The sequence below is a fragment of the Lactuca serriola genome, chromosome 7 (genome assembly GCF_051521515.1).
Source record: "Lactuca serriola cultivar US96UC23 chromosome 7, Lser_US96UC23_V15, whole genome shotgun sequence".
Taxonomy (NCBI): Eukaryota; Viridiplantae; Streptophyta; class Magnoliopsida; order Asterales; family Asteraceae; genus Lactuca; species Lactuca serriola.
Window position 1 is genome coordinate 135,394,843 of NC_136414.1, and position 16,062 is coordinate 135,410,904.

Sequence of the window (16,062 nt, forward strand, 5' to 3'; positions counted from 1 at the left end):
CGTTTGGGTTGATGACCCGTGGTGCATGGAACTTTATGACGATGATTCCTACACCTCCATTCAATCCAATTCTTTTCCGGCGGGCCAGGATTATTGAAGACTATGGTGGTGGTCATTATGCTATCACGCATGATGATCCGGTAGTTGGTCCCGAAGCACCGGGAAGGAGGGTCCGATCGAGGAGGGAGCGGGATGTTGAGGAAGAGCCGCCGGTGATTCCGGTTGATAATGAAGAAGTACCAATGGATTGGTACAATGTGGAGATGAGGCGGTTACAAGAACAAATGGCGCGGGGCATCAATTTTAGCAATCAATCACATATCCGACTTTTCGACCACTTCAACATTCTACACATCGATGGTGGTAACTTTCCGTATATTCCATCGTGGGAAGAGGTGATTAGTACAAGAAGGAGTGGTTCGGGAGGAAGTGGAGCAGCGCCGAATCATGACGAAGAGGAGGATTAATTTCTTTGCGTTTTTATTGAACAATTTTCATTTTTTTTTGTTTTTAATTGGTTTGTTTGAATGTGTTAAGACTTTTACTGTTTACTTGATGTTTGATAATTTTTCAGAATTGAATTAGGAATGCTTGCGTCGAAGGGTTTAGAATCGTAGAATCAAGGAAGTTAAAAAGTGAAAGAGAGAGTCAAGAAAGGGAAGCGTTAGAGTTAAAGTGTTGAGTCCGGTCCTTAGAGACATTAGCGAGGGAGTCTAGAAGTGAGTAGAATGTTTTGAGGATTTATTAGAGTCTGGAAGGAATGCAGAGTATCATTATTTTTCATCCAGTGACCTACTCGTCGAGTGCACTAAGCTGTCTCGACAAGTCGCCTTGAATTCTCATTAATTCAAAGATTTCCGCGATGCTACTCGACGAGTCGTTCAGTTTGATACCAAAAGGGCTACTGATTTGATGCTGATAAGAGTACCACTTGACCATTTATTCTTTCCATATTGATTCTTGAAGATCTTACACTGTTTTCCCGCATATTTGGAGCGACCCACACGAGATTTGACACCCAAGACATGGATGAGTTGTTCCCATGTCTAAAGTCAATTGAAGTTGGAGCTAAAATGAAAGTGATCAACCTATCGACTGCTATCCCAGAGGAGTTTGTTCCAATTCCCTCTTTATTCTCTTTTTATGTTTTTATCATGCATAATATGCAATGAGGGCATTGCATAAAATAAGTGTGGGGTAGGGGGTTAGTCACATATTAGAAAATTTAGAATCTTAATTTAGGCTAATTTAAAAAAAAAATTGTTGCATACCAAAAATATTACTTAGGGATTTAAATTAGAAATTTTTGGTAAAAGCAAATTAGGATTCCATATTAGAATTGTGTTGATAATTGCATGCAAACCCAAATGTTTAGTTGAGCCTATATACGTTCTAGTGCATTTGTGGCCTCCTTATTCTAGTGAAATCATGGGACAAAAACACGACCCCGCTCAGCCTGAGGGATGCAATATGTTTAGCAGCCTAAACCTGAAATGTATCCAGGAAAATTATTATCGTTAACCAATAAAGGTTGAAGTTGAGCGCCCCTGCTTAAGCATGTAGGATTTTGAGTGAAAAAAGTGAGTTACATGTTAAAAAAAAAAGAGAGAATTACAAGAAAAGTTGAAGAATTTTGGAGCAAATAAAGTGAAGATCAAAAGATCAAAATTCCAAGAAATTCAAAAAGTTAATGATACCAGAAATCAAACAATAAAGGTGGTGAATTCAAAGAAACCAAAGATCAAATTATCAAGGAAGTAAAGAATTCAAGAGAGCTCCATAGTGGTATCGAAAAGTTGTAATTCTAGATTATGTATGCTTGGGTTGCTCAATTAAAAATACCTTGAGGGTAAGAGGTTTTCTGCGGATGGATTCGGAGGGTTGCATAAAATGAGCATAGTTCGGGGTGAGTGGGCGAATGTTTATGAGGATTGTGAGTATTTGGAGTATGGGGGGGTACTTAGGACAATTTTAGACACAAATGCATGTGTTGCGGTCTTGGCATAATGGCTGGGTTAGATTGGAATTGTCATAAGTAATTCTAATATGTTTAAAATTCAGTTTTGCTTGGGGGCAAGCAAAAGACAAGTGTGGGGTATTTTGATATGTGCATAATTAGTTCATATTAAGTATACATTTTTATTCATTTATTAGCTAAATTATTGCATTTTATGGACAAAAGGTACTTAAAAGTGTTTGAATTATGTTTTCAGTCCAAAAATGAAGCTTGGAAGCGAAAGGAAGCGGGAGAAACAGTTAGAAGTTCGAGAATGGAACAAAGAAGAAAAACATTGAAAAAAGCACCTACTCGACGAGTAGGGTCAACTACTCAGCGAGTCCGATCGAAGAATCGAGAAGATAAAGACTCGGGATCCCAGAGAGTTATCACAATACGGGGAATGTGAGATGGACTCGACGAGTCGCCACCTGACTCGACAAGTCGCCACCTGACTCGACGAGTCGATTCGTATATATAAAGATAACTCCACAGAACGATATGGAGGAATTCTAGGACGATTCAGAAGAGTTTTGCTGCGATTAAGAAGTCAGAAATAACCCTAGAAGACGAAGTCATAAGCTAGAATTCAACCCCGAAGGAGAATTGAGGCAAATTTCATCATTCCACTTACTTTTTTGTTTTGTCATTATGGTTAAACAATTAGACTCTGTTTGTTTGCTGTTATTTACTTCAATTATGAGCTAAAACCTTTAGACTTCTGTTTTGGGAAACAAAATTGATAATATGGTTTGATTGATTGGTAGGATTAATTCTAAGTTGGTGAATTTTGTTATTTTAGCTTGCTAAAGAACCTTGTGTGTGAATAATAATTAATTTTCTGTTAATAGGGAGATAATTGATTAGCATGAACATCTATTGATTAATAACCTCATATGCTATGTGATCACTATGCCATATGTCTAGGATTAATGAACATGAAACTAGAGTTAATAAGAAAATTGAGTAAATTCATGTGCAAGCTTGTGTGATGACCATCAACAAGAAGTTAATTAAAAGATTAAATTAGTTAACTATTGTAAGTCTAAAATAATCCGAATAATTAATCTAGTAAATCTAATTAAATTAGACAACTGGCCACTGTTTAAGTTAGTTTATTTGCTAAGGATTAGTGTAGTGAATGCGAATCTAATCACTTGAATCGGTAACCAACAAAAGAATTAATCCATTGCACCATTACCTTGAAATCAACCATAAGATCAATTAAGTTGAACTAAACAGAAGTTCCTTCCCAATTATTTAATCTAGTTAATTCTTTGTTTTCTTGTTTTTAAATTAGTAATAGTTAGCAAGTTTCTAGTCTTGTAAAACTAGAGAAAACCCCTACTTATTAATTAACTTAGATAAAATTAGTTTTTAGTTTTAATTTGCCGTTCCTTGTGTTCGATACCCTATTTATCCAACTATATCACAATTGATAGGTTCACTGCCTTTTGTGTGTTATTTGATAATTAAAAGTAGGTTTAAAACTAAGTGAGTTTGCACACATCAATGCCTAAGATTCATAAAGTCTAAAACTTTATCCCTTAGGACGTCCATAAAGCTCTTAATCCATTATGACCTACATATCTCACACATGGAACAACCACAGCCCTTGGGACCTCATTTTTCTCACTCAAGACCTCTCTAAAGGTCTGAAAGGACAGATAATCTCGACCAACTCAAAACATGCATCAAGTTGAGGACTTTTGGGACAAGAATGATGTCAAAACTTCACAACACTTAGATCTATGCAATATAAATGACAAGCAAGAAGCTTTATACCTCAGATAGGCTCCAAAGGATGATATCTTTCCAGATCTATAAGCTCCAGCCACTCAACTCCTTCTTTGACAACTTCCTCTTTCTTCTTCTAGCCTCTCCTTTGCCAAAATAAGCTTTCCAAGGCCAAACACACCCAACAATGGAGGTGGAACGACTATCTAGGGTTTATGAGGTTAAGAGAGAGCTTATGGAGGCTAGGGTATGAACCAACATGTTCCTTATATAGTGGCTGACCCGAATTTTAGGGTTTTAGAACTATGAGAGTACGCTGGGCGTACCTCTAGTACGCTGGGCGTACTCAACCTTGCACCCGCGTCACTTACTCAATTACGCTGGGCGTAATCCCAGCTTACGCTGGGTGTACTCAGCGTGTCCCCAAATTTCATATTTGGCCCTATTTTTCCACTTATCCCACAAGATGACAAAAATACCCTTCCTCTTAACTCCTGGGGACTCACAATTAAGTACTCTTAGGAACGGGGCGTTACAACTCAAAAGTCCACATGTTGACCAAAACCCTAAAAGTCAACAAAAGTCAACAGCAAACAGTACGCGGGGCGTACCAGCTCCTGTACGCGGGGCGTACCCTTGCACTCCAGAAACGGGGAACGCGACCCCTTACGCGGCGCGTACTAGGATTACGCCCAGCTTAAATCCCAGTTTCTTGTTTCCTCATTTTAATGTCTTAAACAGTTAAGACATAACCCCACATTCCAGATCTAGCCATTCTAATACCTCTTAATCCATAAAGTCAAAACCTTTAAGCCTTTGCATGGCTATAAAGGTTCCCCACACCTTCTAACACCTTTCCTTTCTCCTCTAAAAGTCTAGATCTCATGCATGGATCAACATTCACGTCCAAGATTGCATTTTTATGAACATACAACTTATATAGTCCTGGAATATGATAGATCTAGGCCAATTGAGACTATTTGCTTATAAAGTCTCCATCTTGGGACCAAAAACCCTAGAAATTGGTCCAAGAAGCACACCACACAAACAACAAGGCAAGATCTGAATTTTTTACCTCAGGGAGAAGCTCCAAACTTTATAGTCCTCAGATCTACACTTGTCCACCAACTTCTAGCTTCCACAATGGCCTCCTCTTCTCTTCCACCACCTTGAAATGGCACTTTGAAGCTTAGAACACTCAGACCCAAGCTAAAAACGAAGGAAATACTCTCTTAGGGTTTCTTTCTGAAAGATGGTGGCTGAGGGACAAGACCATCTCATTCCTTTTATAGCCCTCAAGTCATATTAGGGTTTTGAAACTGGGCCGGTTACGCCCGGCGTAACCCTAGGTACGCCCAGCGTACCCGGATGAATCCGCGTACAAAATAAGCGCGCGAGTACGCGCAACGTACTCCTTAGTACGCCCAGCGTACTCACAAGCTTAGCTCTTATCACAAAAGGACCTAATATGACAACTTGGAAAAGAAGAAGGGTTAAATGGTTGAACCTGAATTTTGGGATGTTACAATTCTCCCCCACTAGAACCAGACTTCGCCCTCGAAGTATTATACCGAAAACAACTCCGGATGCTACTCCCGCATCTCTGACTCTGACTCCCACGTCAGCTCGGACCCCTTCCGATGCTGCCACTGAACCTGCACCAATGGCACCTCCTTGTTCCTCAGAACCTTGATCTTCCGATCCCGAATCGTAATTGGTCTCTCGGCATAATTCAGGCTTGTATCCACCTGAATATCCTCCAGTGGCACTACCACTGACTCGTCGGCTATACACTTCCTCAACTGAGACACGTGGAAGGTATTATGAATTTGGCTCAACTCCGCAGGTAGCTCCAATTGATATGCTACTCGGCCTACCCTCGCAATCACTTTAAATGGACCAATATACCGGGGCCCTATCTTGCCCCTTTTCCTGAACCGAATCACTCCTTTCCAAGGAGACACCTTTAGGAGTACAAAATCTCCAATCTGAAACTCGAGCTCGGATCGTCGCCTGTCTGCATAACTTTTCTAGCGACTCTGAGCGGTCAACAACCTCTGTCTGACCTGTTGTATCTCCTCTGTCGTCCGAAGCACTATCTCCGTACTACCCATCACACATTTCCCTACTTCACCCCAGCAAATGGGGGTCCGACACCTCCTCCCATACAACAGCTCAAAGGGTGGCATACCAATGCTCGAGTGATGACTGTTGTTATAGGAAAACTCAGCCAAGGGCAAATACGTGTCCTAACTCCCTCCGAAATCTAATACACATTCCCGAAGCATATCCTCGAGCGTCTGAATCGTCCGCTCACTCTGTCCGTCCGTGTGTGGGTGGTATGCGGTACTGAAATGCAGCCTCGTACCCAACTCCTCGTGAAACTTCTTCCAAAATCTGGAAGTAAATCGCACATCTTGATCTGAAAAAATCAAGATCGGAACTCCATGCCGCGATACCTCCTCCCTTACATACAACTCTGCTAGCCTCTCAGCAGAAGAGCTCTCACTGATAGCAAGAAAGTGAGTGCTCTTCGTCAACCTGTCCACAATCACCCAAATTGCATCGACACCTCTAGCAGTCCTTGGCAATTTGGTGATAAAATCCATGGTAACCTGCTCCCACTTCCACTCGGGAATGTCCAATGGCTGCAACTTACCATGTGGACGCTGGTGCTCGGCCTTAACCCTGCGACAGGTCAAGCACCTCTCCACGAACCACGTGACATCTCTCTTCATAGAGGGCCACCAATAATCCCTTTTTATGTCCAAAAACATCTTAGTGGCCCTGGGATGGATCGAGAACCTCGACCTATGGGCCTCCTCCATCAAGATGGTACGCGCTCCGCCCACAAACAGTACCCAAATCCGGCCCTGAAAAGTCATAAGTCCTCGACTAGCGGTAACGAACTCCGATACTTGCCCGATCACCCGCTCCCTTTTGCGGTTCTCCGGTCTCACGACCTCCGCCTGGGCCCCTCGAATGGTGTCCAACACCGGGGTCATCACTGTCAACCTCATACAAACGTCTCGAATAAGGGCGCTCTCGGCCCTACGGGTCAAAGCATCAGCTACAACATTAGCCTTGCCCGGGTGGTACAGGATCTCACAATCATAATCCTTTATCACATCCAACCATCTTCTCTGGCGCATATTCAGGTTGGGCTGATCCATCAAGTACTTCAGACTCTTGTGGTCCGTGTATATGGTACACTGAACCCCATACAGATAGTGACGCCAGATCTTGAGGGCGAACACCACAGCCCCTAGCTCCAGGTCGTGGGTGGGATACCTCGACTCATGAGGCTTCAGCTGCCTCGATGCATATGCTATCACATGCCCCCTCTGCATAAGCACTTCTCCCAACCCGGATATCGATGCATCACAGTACACCACAAAATCCTCCATCCCTTCTGGGAGTGCGAGCACCGGGGCTTCGCACAACTTCTGACGAAGTGTCTCAAATGAGGTTTGCTGCTCCGGACCCCAGGAAAAAGCGACACCCTTCTGGGTCATCTTGGTAAGTGGCACGGAGATCTTGGAGAAATCCTTAATAAATCTCCGATAATAGCCGGCGAATCCCAGAAAGCTCCTGATCTTGGTGGGCGATCTCGGCACCTCCCACCTCTTGACTGCCTTAATCTTGGCCGGATCGACCAATATCCCATTCTGTTTGACGAGATGTCCCAAGAACTGAACCTATCGTAACCAGAACTCACACTTGGAGAATTTGGCATAAAGCCTCTCCGATCGCAGAACTCCAAGGATCTCCTTCAAATGTTCCTCATCTTGTTCTCTAGACTTCGAATACACCAAAATATCATCAATGAATACGATCACCGACCGATCCAGCATCGGCCTGCACACCCTGTTCATGAGATCCATGAACGCAGCTGGTGCATTGGTGACCCCAAAAGGCATCACCACGAACTCGTAATGCCCATAATGAGTTCTAAAACGCTGTTTTCTGGAAATCTTCATCCCGAACACTCATCTGATGATAACTCGACCTCAAGTCTATCTTGGAGAACCAAGACGCCCCCTGCAATTGATCGAACAGATCATCGATCCTCGACAATGGATAACGGTTCTTGACTGTCAACTTGTTCAACTCTCGGCAATCAATGCACATCCGGTGTAAACCATCATTTTTCTTGACAAAAAGGATCGGTGCTCCCCAAGGCGAGCTACTCAGTCGAATAAACCCCTTCCCTAACAACACCTGAAGCTACGAGGATAACTCCTGCATCTCTGGCGGCGTGAGGCGATATGGTGCTGCTCCCGGAACCAAATCGATACGGAGCTCCACTTGCCTCTCGGGAAGCACACCCGACAATTCCTCGGGAAAGACATCCAGGAACTCGCACACTATCGGAACCTTGTCAATCGAACCTGGCCTCCCAGCGGCCATTCACGTGTCCAACATGTAGGCTACGAATCCACTGCAGCCCTGCTGCAAACTCTGTCTCGCCCTGGCAGCCGAGCAAAATGTTGACCCACATCGGTTTCCCTCGCCATACACCGTAAGCACTCCCCCATTGGGGTCTCGTATCGTCACCAACTGACGCTCGCAGTCTATAACAGCTCCAAATCGGCTCAACCAATCCATGCCTACTATAACACACACATCCCCCATCGCAATCGGGACCAGATCTATCGGGAACTCCACACCGAAGATCTCAAGGATACATCCTCGAATCACATCCGTAGCATACACTGCTCGATCATCAGCTATGGAAACTCGCAGAGGTCGACTCAACGCCTCTCGACGGATACTAATGTGCTGACTGAATGACAAGGAAACAAATGATCGACTCGCACCCGAGTCAAATAACACCAAAGCAGGTATATAACTCACAAGAAAAGTACCTACGCATATCATCATATAAGCACAATATCTCAAAAAAGAAAAAAATAAATACATAATACATACCAGCCACAACATCGGGTGCTGCGCAGACCTCCTCCGCAGTCAACTGGAAAGCTCTCCCACGAGCCTTCAGAGCCTTGGCCTTCACCGGTCGAACCTCTGTAACCCTAGCAGCAGGTGTAGATCCCTGTGCTGACCCCTGATGCAACTATGGACACTCGGCCTTTCGATGGCCAATCTGGTTGCAATGAAAGCAAACCATAAATCCCTTGCGGCAATCCTTGGCGATATGCCCCACCTTGCCACATTTATAGCAAGCACCCGATCGACATGACCCCTCATGACCCTTGCCGCACTTCCCGCAAGTGCGGCCCTTCTGGCCTCCAGTCCTCGAATCAGCGGACTTGGTCCGCTTGGCTGCCGGTTGAGACTGAGCCGGCTGCCAATCCATCCTCTGAGACTCGGCCTCCTCCCTGGCCTGAGTCTCCAACTCAATCTCCCTCTTCCGGGCATTTTCATGGAGCTCAGCAAATGTCTGGTATGTCGAGTTCGACATGAACTCTCGAATGTCCCTCCTCATAATGCCCAAATACCGGCTCATCCGTGCCTACTCAGTAGACACCTGCTTAGGGCAGAACATCGACCTTTCATGAAACTTCCGGGTGACCATAATAACCGAATCATTACCCTGCTTGAGGGTCAAGAACTCCTGAACGAACCGTTCCCCCTCCATCAGGGGAACATACTCATCTCTGAACATGATGGTGAACCTCTCCCAGGTCACCGCTGAAATTTCTGCAAGAGTGAAGTTCGCTGTCATGAACTTCCACCAATCCATCGCTCCCAAGCGAAGCTGGTTCAAAGCGAACATTACCCTCAGATGCTCCGGACATGAACACGTATAGAAGCATCCCTCAATATCAGCAATCCATCTCATTGTAGTGATCGGATCATGCGTCCCATCAAACTCGGGTGGCTTCGTGTTGCCGAACTCCTAGAACAACAATGAGTCACCTCCCTAAGGCCTGACAGCAGCCACAGCTGCTGTAGCTGCAACGGCTGCAACCTCAGTCACCACGGCGTACTGCTCATCGAAAGTCTCAATCAGTGCGCTCTTGATAGACCCAAACATCTCCAGAATCTCGACCTTGATCACCGCAACCACCTCATCGTGGATCATCTAACGAAGCTCCTCGTCACTCACACCGCTCGCCTCAGGTCTGTGCCGTCTCCCAACCATGATGTCTCATAATAATATCAAAGACTCATTCGTGCATGCTCACACTCGATAACTCGAACCTACTGGTTCCTTAGTACCCAAAGGATTCTTACTTAGAGTGTGCACTGCTCCAGTGTCTTTGGTAGTACGGGCCCTTATACTACCGCCTACACCGCATCAGTATTCACCATAAGTCATCTTCCTTGGATCCCAGATCACAAGTACTCTATATCTCACTGGCATGGGCTACCCTTCGGTAGGCCTCTTATCAGCCCCTCACTGCTACCTACTCGCTCTCAAGCATCACATAGCAGCACATTCCTTCCTAGGCTAAGGCATCACAAAATCAGGCCACTCTAGTCCTAATATGAATACCTAGCCAACTATAGCATGCATAATATAACATATCATATCTCATAATACATAACGTAAGGGCATTTTGGGGGTTCACCGTCCGGGCGTTGGCTGACCGTACACACTGCTCTGCTCTGGTTGTCTAAAAATCTCTTGCTTTTTAGAAAAAATAGTTTTTATCGTTTAAAATTTTTCTCAAATCCTTAGTTTGAGTTCAGTTACGCACGAAGGTGCATCTGAATCCGTCAAACCAAGGCTCTGATACCAACTTGTAACAACGTAAATTTTCAAAACAATTTTTTTTATTTCATTAAAACATAATTCCATTCAAGACAAACCATAAAATCCAATGTAACATAGTCATAATACAAAACATATCAATCCCAAGATCAATCATATCCAAATCTGCCTATGTGAGTGTGTACGAGTCATGTCGGCGCCTTCCCACGGTCCTTACTAGTACCTGAAACACATTACACATAAACACTGTAAGCAAGAAGCTTAGTGAGTTCCCCAATATACCACTTACACACATACGCCTTTCCAGGACATACTCCACACGACCTTCTGGTCCATGTGTCTCAGGGGACTTCTGTCCCAACCCGATAAACCTTCCGGTCCTAACCGTGTCAACCTTCCGGTCCATAACTCCCCGACCTTTCGGTCCACATCACAATGCCTTCCGGCCCATATCAAGCATAGCATACATATCAAATACATAGCGCATACGAAACAAGCAACTCATATCATACAATGCATATATCTCATAGCATACCAGACCTTCCGGTCACACATAGGTACCCTTCCAGGTACAGTATAGTGAGAAGACTCACCTCGTATGATGTCTAGAATCTCACGTGCTCGATATCTATGAATCTCGAAACGACGACCTAGCCTCGCCTAATCACAACAAATAATCATTCCAAATCATTAACAGCTCTCAAGGCTATGCTACACCCCTTTCTACAATCCCACAGAAGGGTAAAAGACCATTTTACCCCTCCCTGAATCAAAAGTCCACATGTTGACCAAAACCCTAAAAGTCAACAAAATTCAACAGCAAACAGTACGCGAGGCGTACCCTTGCACTCCAGGAACGGGGAACGCGACCCCCTACGCGGCGCGTACTGGGATTACGCCCAACGTAAATCCCAGTTTCTTGTTTCCTCATTTTAATGTCTTAAACAGTTAAGACATAACCCCATTCCAGATCTGGCCATTCTAATACCTCTTAATCCATAAAGTCGAAACCTTTAAGCCTTTGCATGGCTATAAAGGTTCCCCACACCTTCTAGCACCTTTCCTTTCTCCTCCAAAAGTCTAGATCTCATGCATGGATCAACGTTCACGTCCAAGATTGCATTTTTATGAACATACAACTCATATAGTCCTGGAATATGATAGATCTAGGCTAATGGAGACTATTTGCTCATAAAGTCTCCATCTTGGGGACCAAAAACCCTAGAAATTGGTCCAAGAAGCACACCACACAAACAACAAGGCAAGATCTAAACTTTTTACCTCAGGGAGAAGCTCCAACCTTTGTAGTCCTCATATTTACACTTGTCCACCAACTTCTAGCTTCCACAATGGCCTCCTCTTCTCTTCCAACACCTTGAAATAGCACTTTGAACCTTAGAACACTCACACCCAAGCTAAAAACGAAGGAAATACTCTCTTAGGGTTTTTTTTTCTGAAAGATGGTGGCTGAGGGACAAGACCAGCTCATTCATTTTATAGCCCTCAAGTCATATTAGGGTTTTGAAACTGGGCCGGTTACGCCCGGCGTAACCTTAGGTATGCCCAGCGTACCCGGATGAATCCGCATACAAAATAAGCGCGCGAGTACGCGCAGCGTACTCCTTAGTACGCCCAGCATACTCAGAAGCTTAGAACTTATCACAAAGGGACCTAATATGACAACTTGGAAAAGAAGAAGGGTTAAATGGTTGAACCTGAATTTCTGGATGTTACACCTATAACATGCTTGACTCACTCCAGCGTTGGTAGATTAGTTGGTCTGTTGCGTTGGGGTTCTTCAGTATCGGGAAATGTGCCCTTTCTTGTTGTAGTTCGTGCACTGCATCTCTTTGCAAGATCCATGGTGGTGGAAGGGTCATTTGTCGCACTTTGGTAGATTACCGACATACTGCTTTAAAGGCTCTGATGTGATAGGAGTAGTAGTAGCACGAACCGCCACTATGTGTTGGTTTTTGGAGGGTTCATTGGTTAGTTGTCCTTTCTTCTTCTTTTCAAACTTTCTCTTGTTCTCATTTCCCTTCTTCTGTTCCGTTGCAGGAGTCATTGTGCCCTTTTGTACCCCATGGTCAATAAGTTTTTGTGCAAGGCACTTGGGATTGTCAAACATTGTGGGGTTTGCAGCAATCACATTCCCTTGAATCAAGGGAGATAGTCCCCAAATGAAATGATCTATTTTCTTGCTTTTTGGTGTGATCATTCCGGGGCATAAGATCACCAGGTTGCTAAATCTGGCGGTGTATGCTTCGATGTCGGAGCCCTCCATCATGAGATTCCAAAGCTCCTGCTCTAATTTTTGGACTTCACCCCTGGGGCAGTACTCGTCGAGCATCAAAATATTGAGGCCGTCCCGACTCATTGAATTTTCCACTACGAGAGACAGGGCTTTGACATGGCAATTCCACCATGTAAGGGCCCTATCTGCAAAAGTGCAAGCTGCAAAGTCTTACCTTGCTCTCCTCGGGGAAAACACATATTTCAAACACCGATTCAATTTTCTCAAACCACCGCGTTAGGGTGATAACACCCCACTTCCGTTGAAGGGATTAGGCTTGTAGTTGGAAAAATCCTTATAAGTGCATTCCTTTGGGTGACCATGGTTGTCCCTCTGATTGGAGCTGCATGTACCATTCCTGCTCATGTTTCTGTTGGCGTCGTTATTGCTTAGTTGCGCCATAGCAGCAGTCACTGCGGCTGTTACTGCTGCTTGAAACATAGTCGGCGGTGGTGGTGTTGATGCTGTGGTGTTCTTGCACTTGTTGTACATTTGGGGCGGCATTTTCATGCCACATGTGGAATTGACGATAAGTCTTTGATAATAGTTATGTTTTGGACATTATCGAAATGAAACATTGCATTTATATATGTCAAGGTTAGTGGTTATGATGTGTTACTTTGTACATATAATTGAAATCTTGTTATACCAAATAAAGATGAACATATAAGACATAGCAGATAACAACATCCATAAATAAACACATGTTTGTTTCATTAATGATAAAGTAGTGATACATAACTTTTTAAAAAATCGACCATTATAAGGTCTACAATACATCAAGATAACAATCTAATAGCATAACGACCCTCCGAATAGTGTAATCACTTAGACGTAGGGTCGGCCCTACATAAATTAGAAAAAGAAAGGTAGCACCAATGCATACCCACGAACCTAGTCTACGACGAGTGGTGAGTAGGATGAATCCTACTCTCGACGAGTAGTCCACTGTGGTCCCTGGGATGAAGTAAAGGCACCCTGCAACTCAGCCAATCGATGCTTGGCGACGAGCACCCTCTCCTTAAGAGTTGCATGCCTTTGTTGATATTCCCATACCTCCGCTCGCGCGGTAGTTGAAGCAGAAAAATAAGATCCAAATCTTCAAACTAGTAATAAGCCCCATGATCAAGTAGAAGATCCAATCAGATAAACACTTCGGCTTCAAAAAGTCTAAAAAACATCTCTAATTCTCGAATCATACTACACCCAAAATTCTTCAAAGAATAACCTGCTAAAAATGTGTAGCATCCAAGAGTGAAGTCCAAATAATAAATAATGTGAGTCAAAAGACATAGTATAGCAATGCCAACAAATTGATCAAAAGCTCAAAAATAAGTGCCACATCACATCGCCGAAATAGTCTTCATCTTCAAAATATAGCAAATCCAAACTCGAGAAATCATAAGATCTGAATCGGATGCAAACACAAAAGAATCATCATGTGGTAGAGTCTAATAATAAATAATATGGAACCGGGAAATATCTAGTAATGCCAAAAATTTGATCCGTGAAGACCAAAAATCAGTGCCGCATCGCTTCACTAAATAAATCATCATCTTCAGAAGTCTTCAAAAATCCAAACTCAAAGAAACTTAAATCCATATCCAAATGATATCATAATATTTTCTCCCTATTTTTGATAACCGATGACCGATTATCAAAAATAAATATGTCATCGGGATGGAGAGTGTCGGATACCAAGAGCTATGCAAAATCTCCGTAGATGTATGAAGGGTCTCGATAAAACACGAGAATGAGTGTAAAATAAATACTCTACGGTCATATGTAGTTGGTTGATTCGGTCGCTAAAGATTAATCGAACAAATACCAAAGTAACAATAATAACTCTACGTGAAAAAATCTTTGTTGTGCTGAAAGAATACCGGTATACCCAAACTGCGGTGCCGGAACTGTTGAAGTGGTCTTCAAAAGAAAATAAACTCTACATGCTCAAGATACATGGTTCGTCAACTGAAGATCAAGAGCGACAAGTCATAAAAATCGTCATGAAGCAAAGAATGCGAAAAACAACTTTGTTGATCAGGCGTCGTTGTGGTGCAAAAATCACGAAGAATAATATGATGTCCGACTACGGTATGAAGTAATCCTCATGGAAAGAATAAAATTCTTCCAATATAATCAGAATGAAGTAAACCAATGTGACTATCAAATGTTGGGTTGTGACAAAAATTGGTATTAAAAAATAATTGGTTTTAAAAAAAATGGTTTTAATAAAAAAAATTGGTTTCAATAAAATATTCGTGTTAAAAAAATTGGCTAAAAAATTGGTGTAAAAAAAACTGGTTTTAATTAAAAAATAAAGGATGAGAGGGGGGATGCTATGAGAGGAGATGATGAAATGAGGAGGAGGGAGGAGGGTTGAAGAGAAAGGAAAGGAGGCTGAAGGGAAGAGGTACCAGAGAGGGAAGGGGTTGCGGGTTTGAGAAGGACTACAGTGGCAAGGGAGTAGGTTGCGGTGGAAAGGATTGCTGGATAAGGGGTACCACAGAGGAATTTAGGTGAGAAGGTATCGAAGAGAGGAGGGTTACGGGTTTGAGAAGAGTTGTGGGTGTTAGGGGTTGTGGGTGAAAGGAGACTTCAGTGAAGGCTGCGAAGGGGTTGCGGTCAAGGTCTTCAGGTGTGGCTGTGGTAGGAGCGTAGAAAGGTTAATTGCGGTAGAAGCGAAGGAAGGGAACTATGGTTGGGTGGGTTGAATGTGGTATGAAGGTTTGCAGTAGGAGACTACGGTGCGAGGGTAGCTGCAGTCAAAAGTTGAAGGTAGGCTGCGGTAGTTGTTTTGGGCGAAGTCTACGGTACCTCGGATATGGGTATGAGGGTTACGGTCAGAGGCAAGAAGAGGGAGGACTACGGTCAGAAGCTGTCTCCGGGTACAAGGCCTGAGAGGAGTACCGCACCTAAGAAAGGCTCCGATCGCTGAGAAGGGCTCCCGTACCATGACTGAGAGGGGTACCGCAGAGGCTTCTCAGGAGGCTTCGATAGGGGAGTTTTTGGGCTACGGTTATGGGAACCGAGGACGGCAAAGCTGATGACGAAAAATGCTATTTTCATGAAAAAAATGATAACGAAAATGCCATGTATTCGTATTTTTAACAAGGAGAATATTTTCTAGAGCATTTTGGGTTAAAAATAGGTGTTGGGAAGGGAAAACGTTGGAGTGTGCAGGGGGTTTAAAGGGACAAAAGGTGATGGGATTGGTCAAGTCACATGGTTTTTTTTCCTTTGGAGGGAAAATAAAGTGGATATCATTTTTCCAAAAAGAGTAAAGAGGACAAGTGTCTTTTGGAAAACACCATATTATGTCCAAACTCTTCTAAACTAAGGATTCGTAGCAAC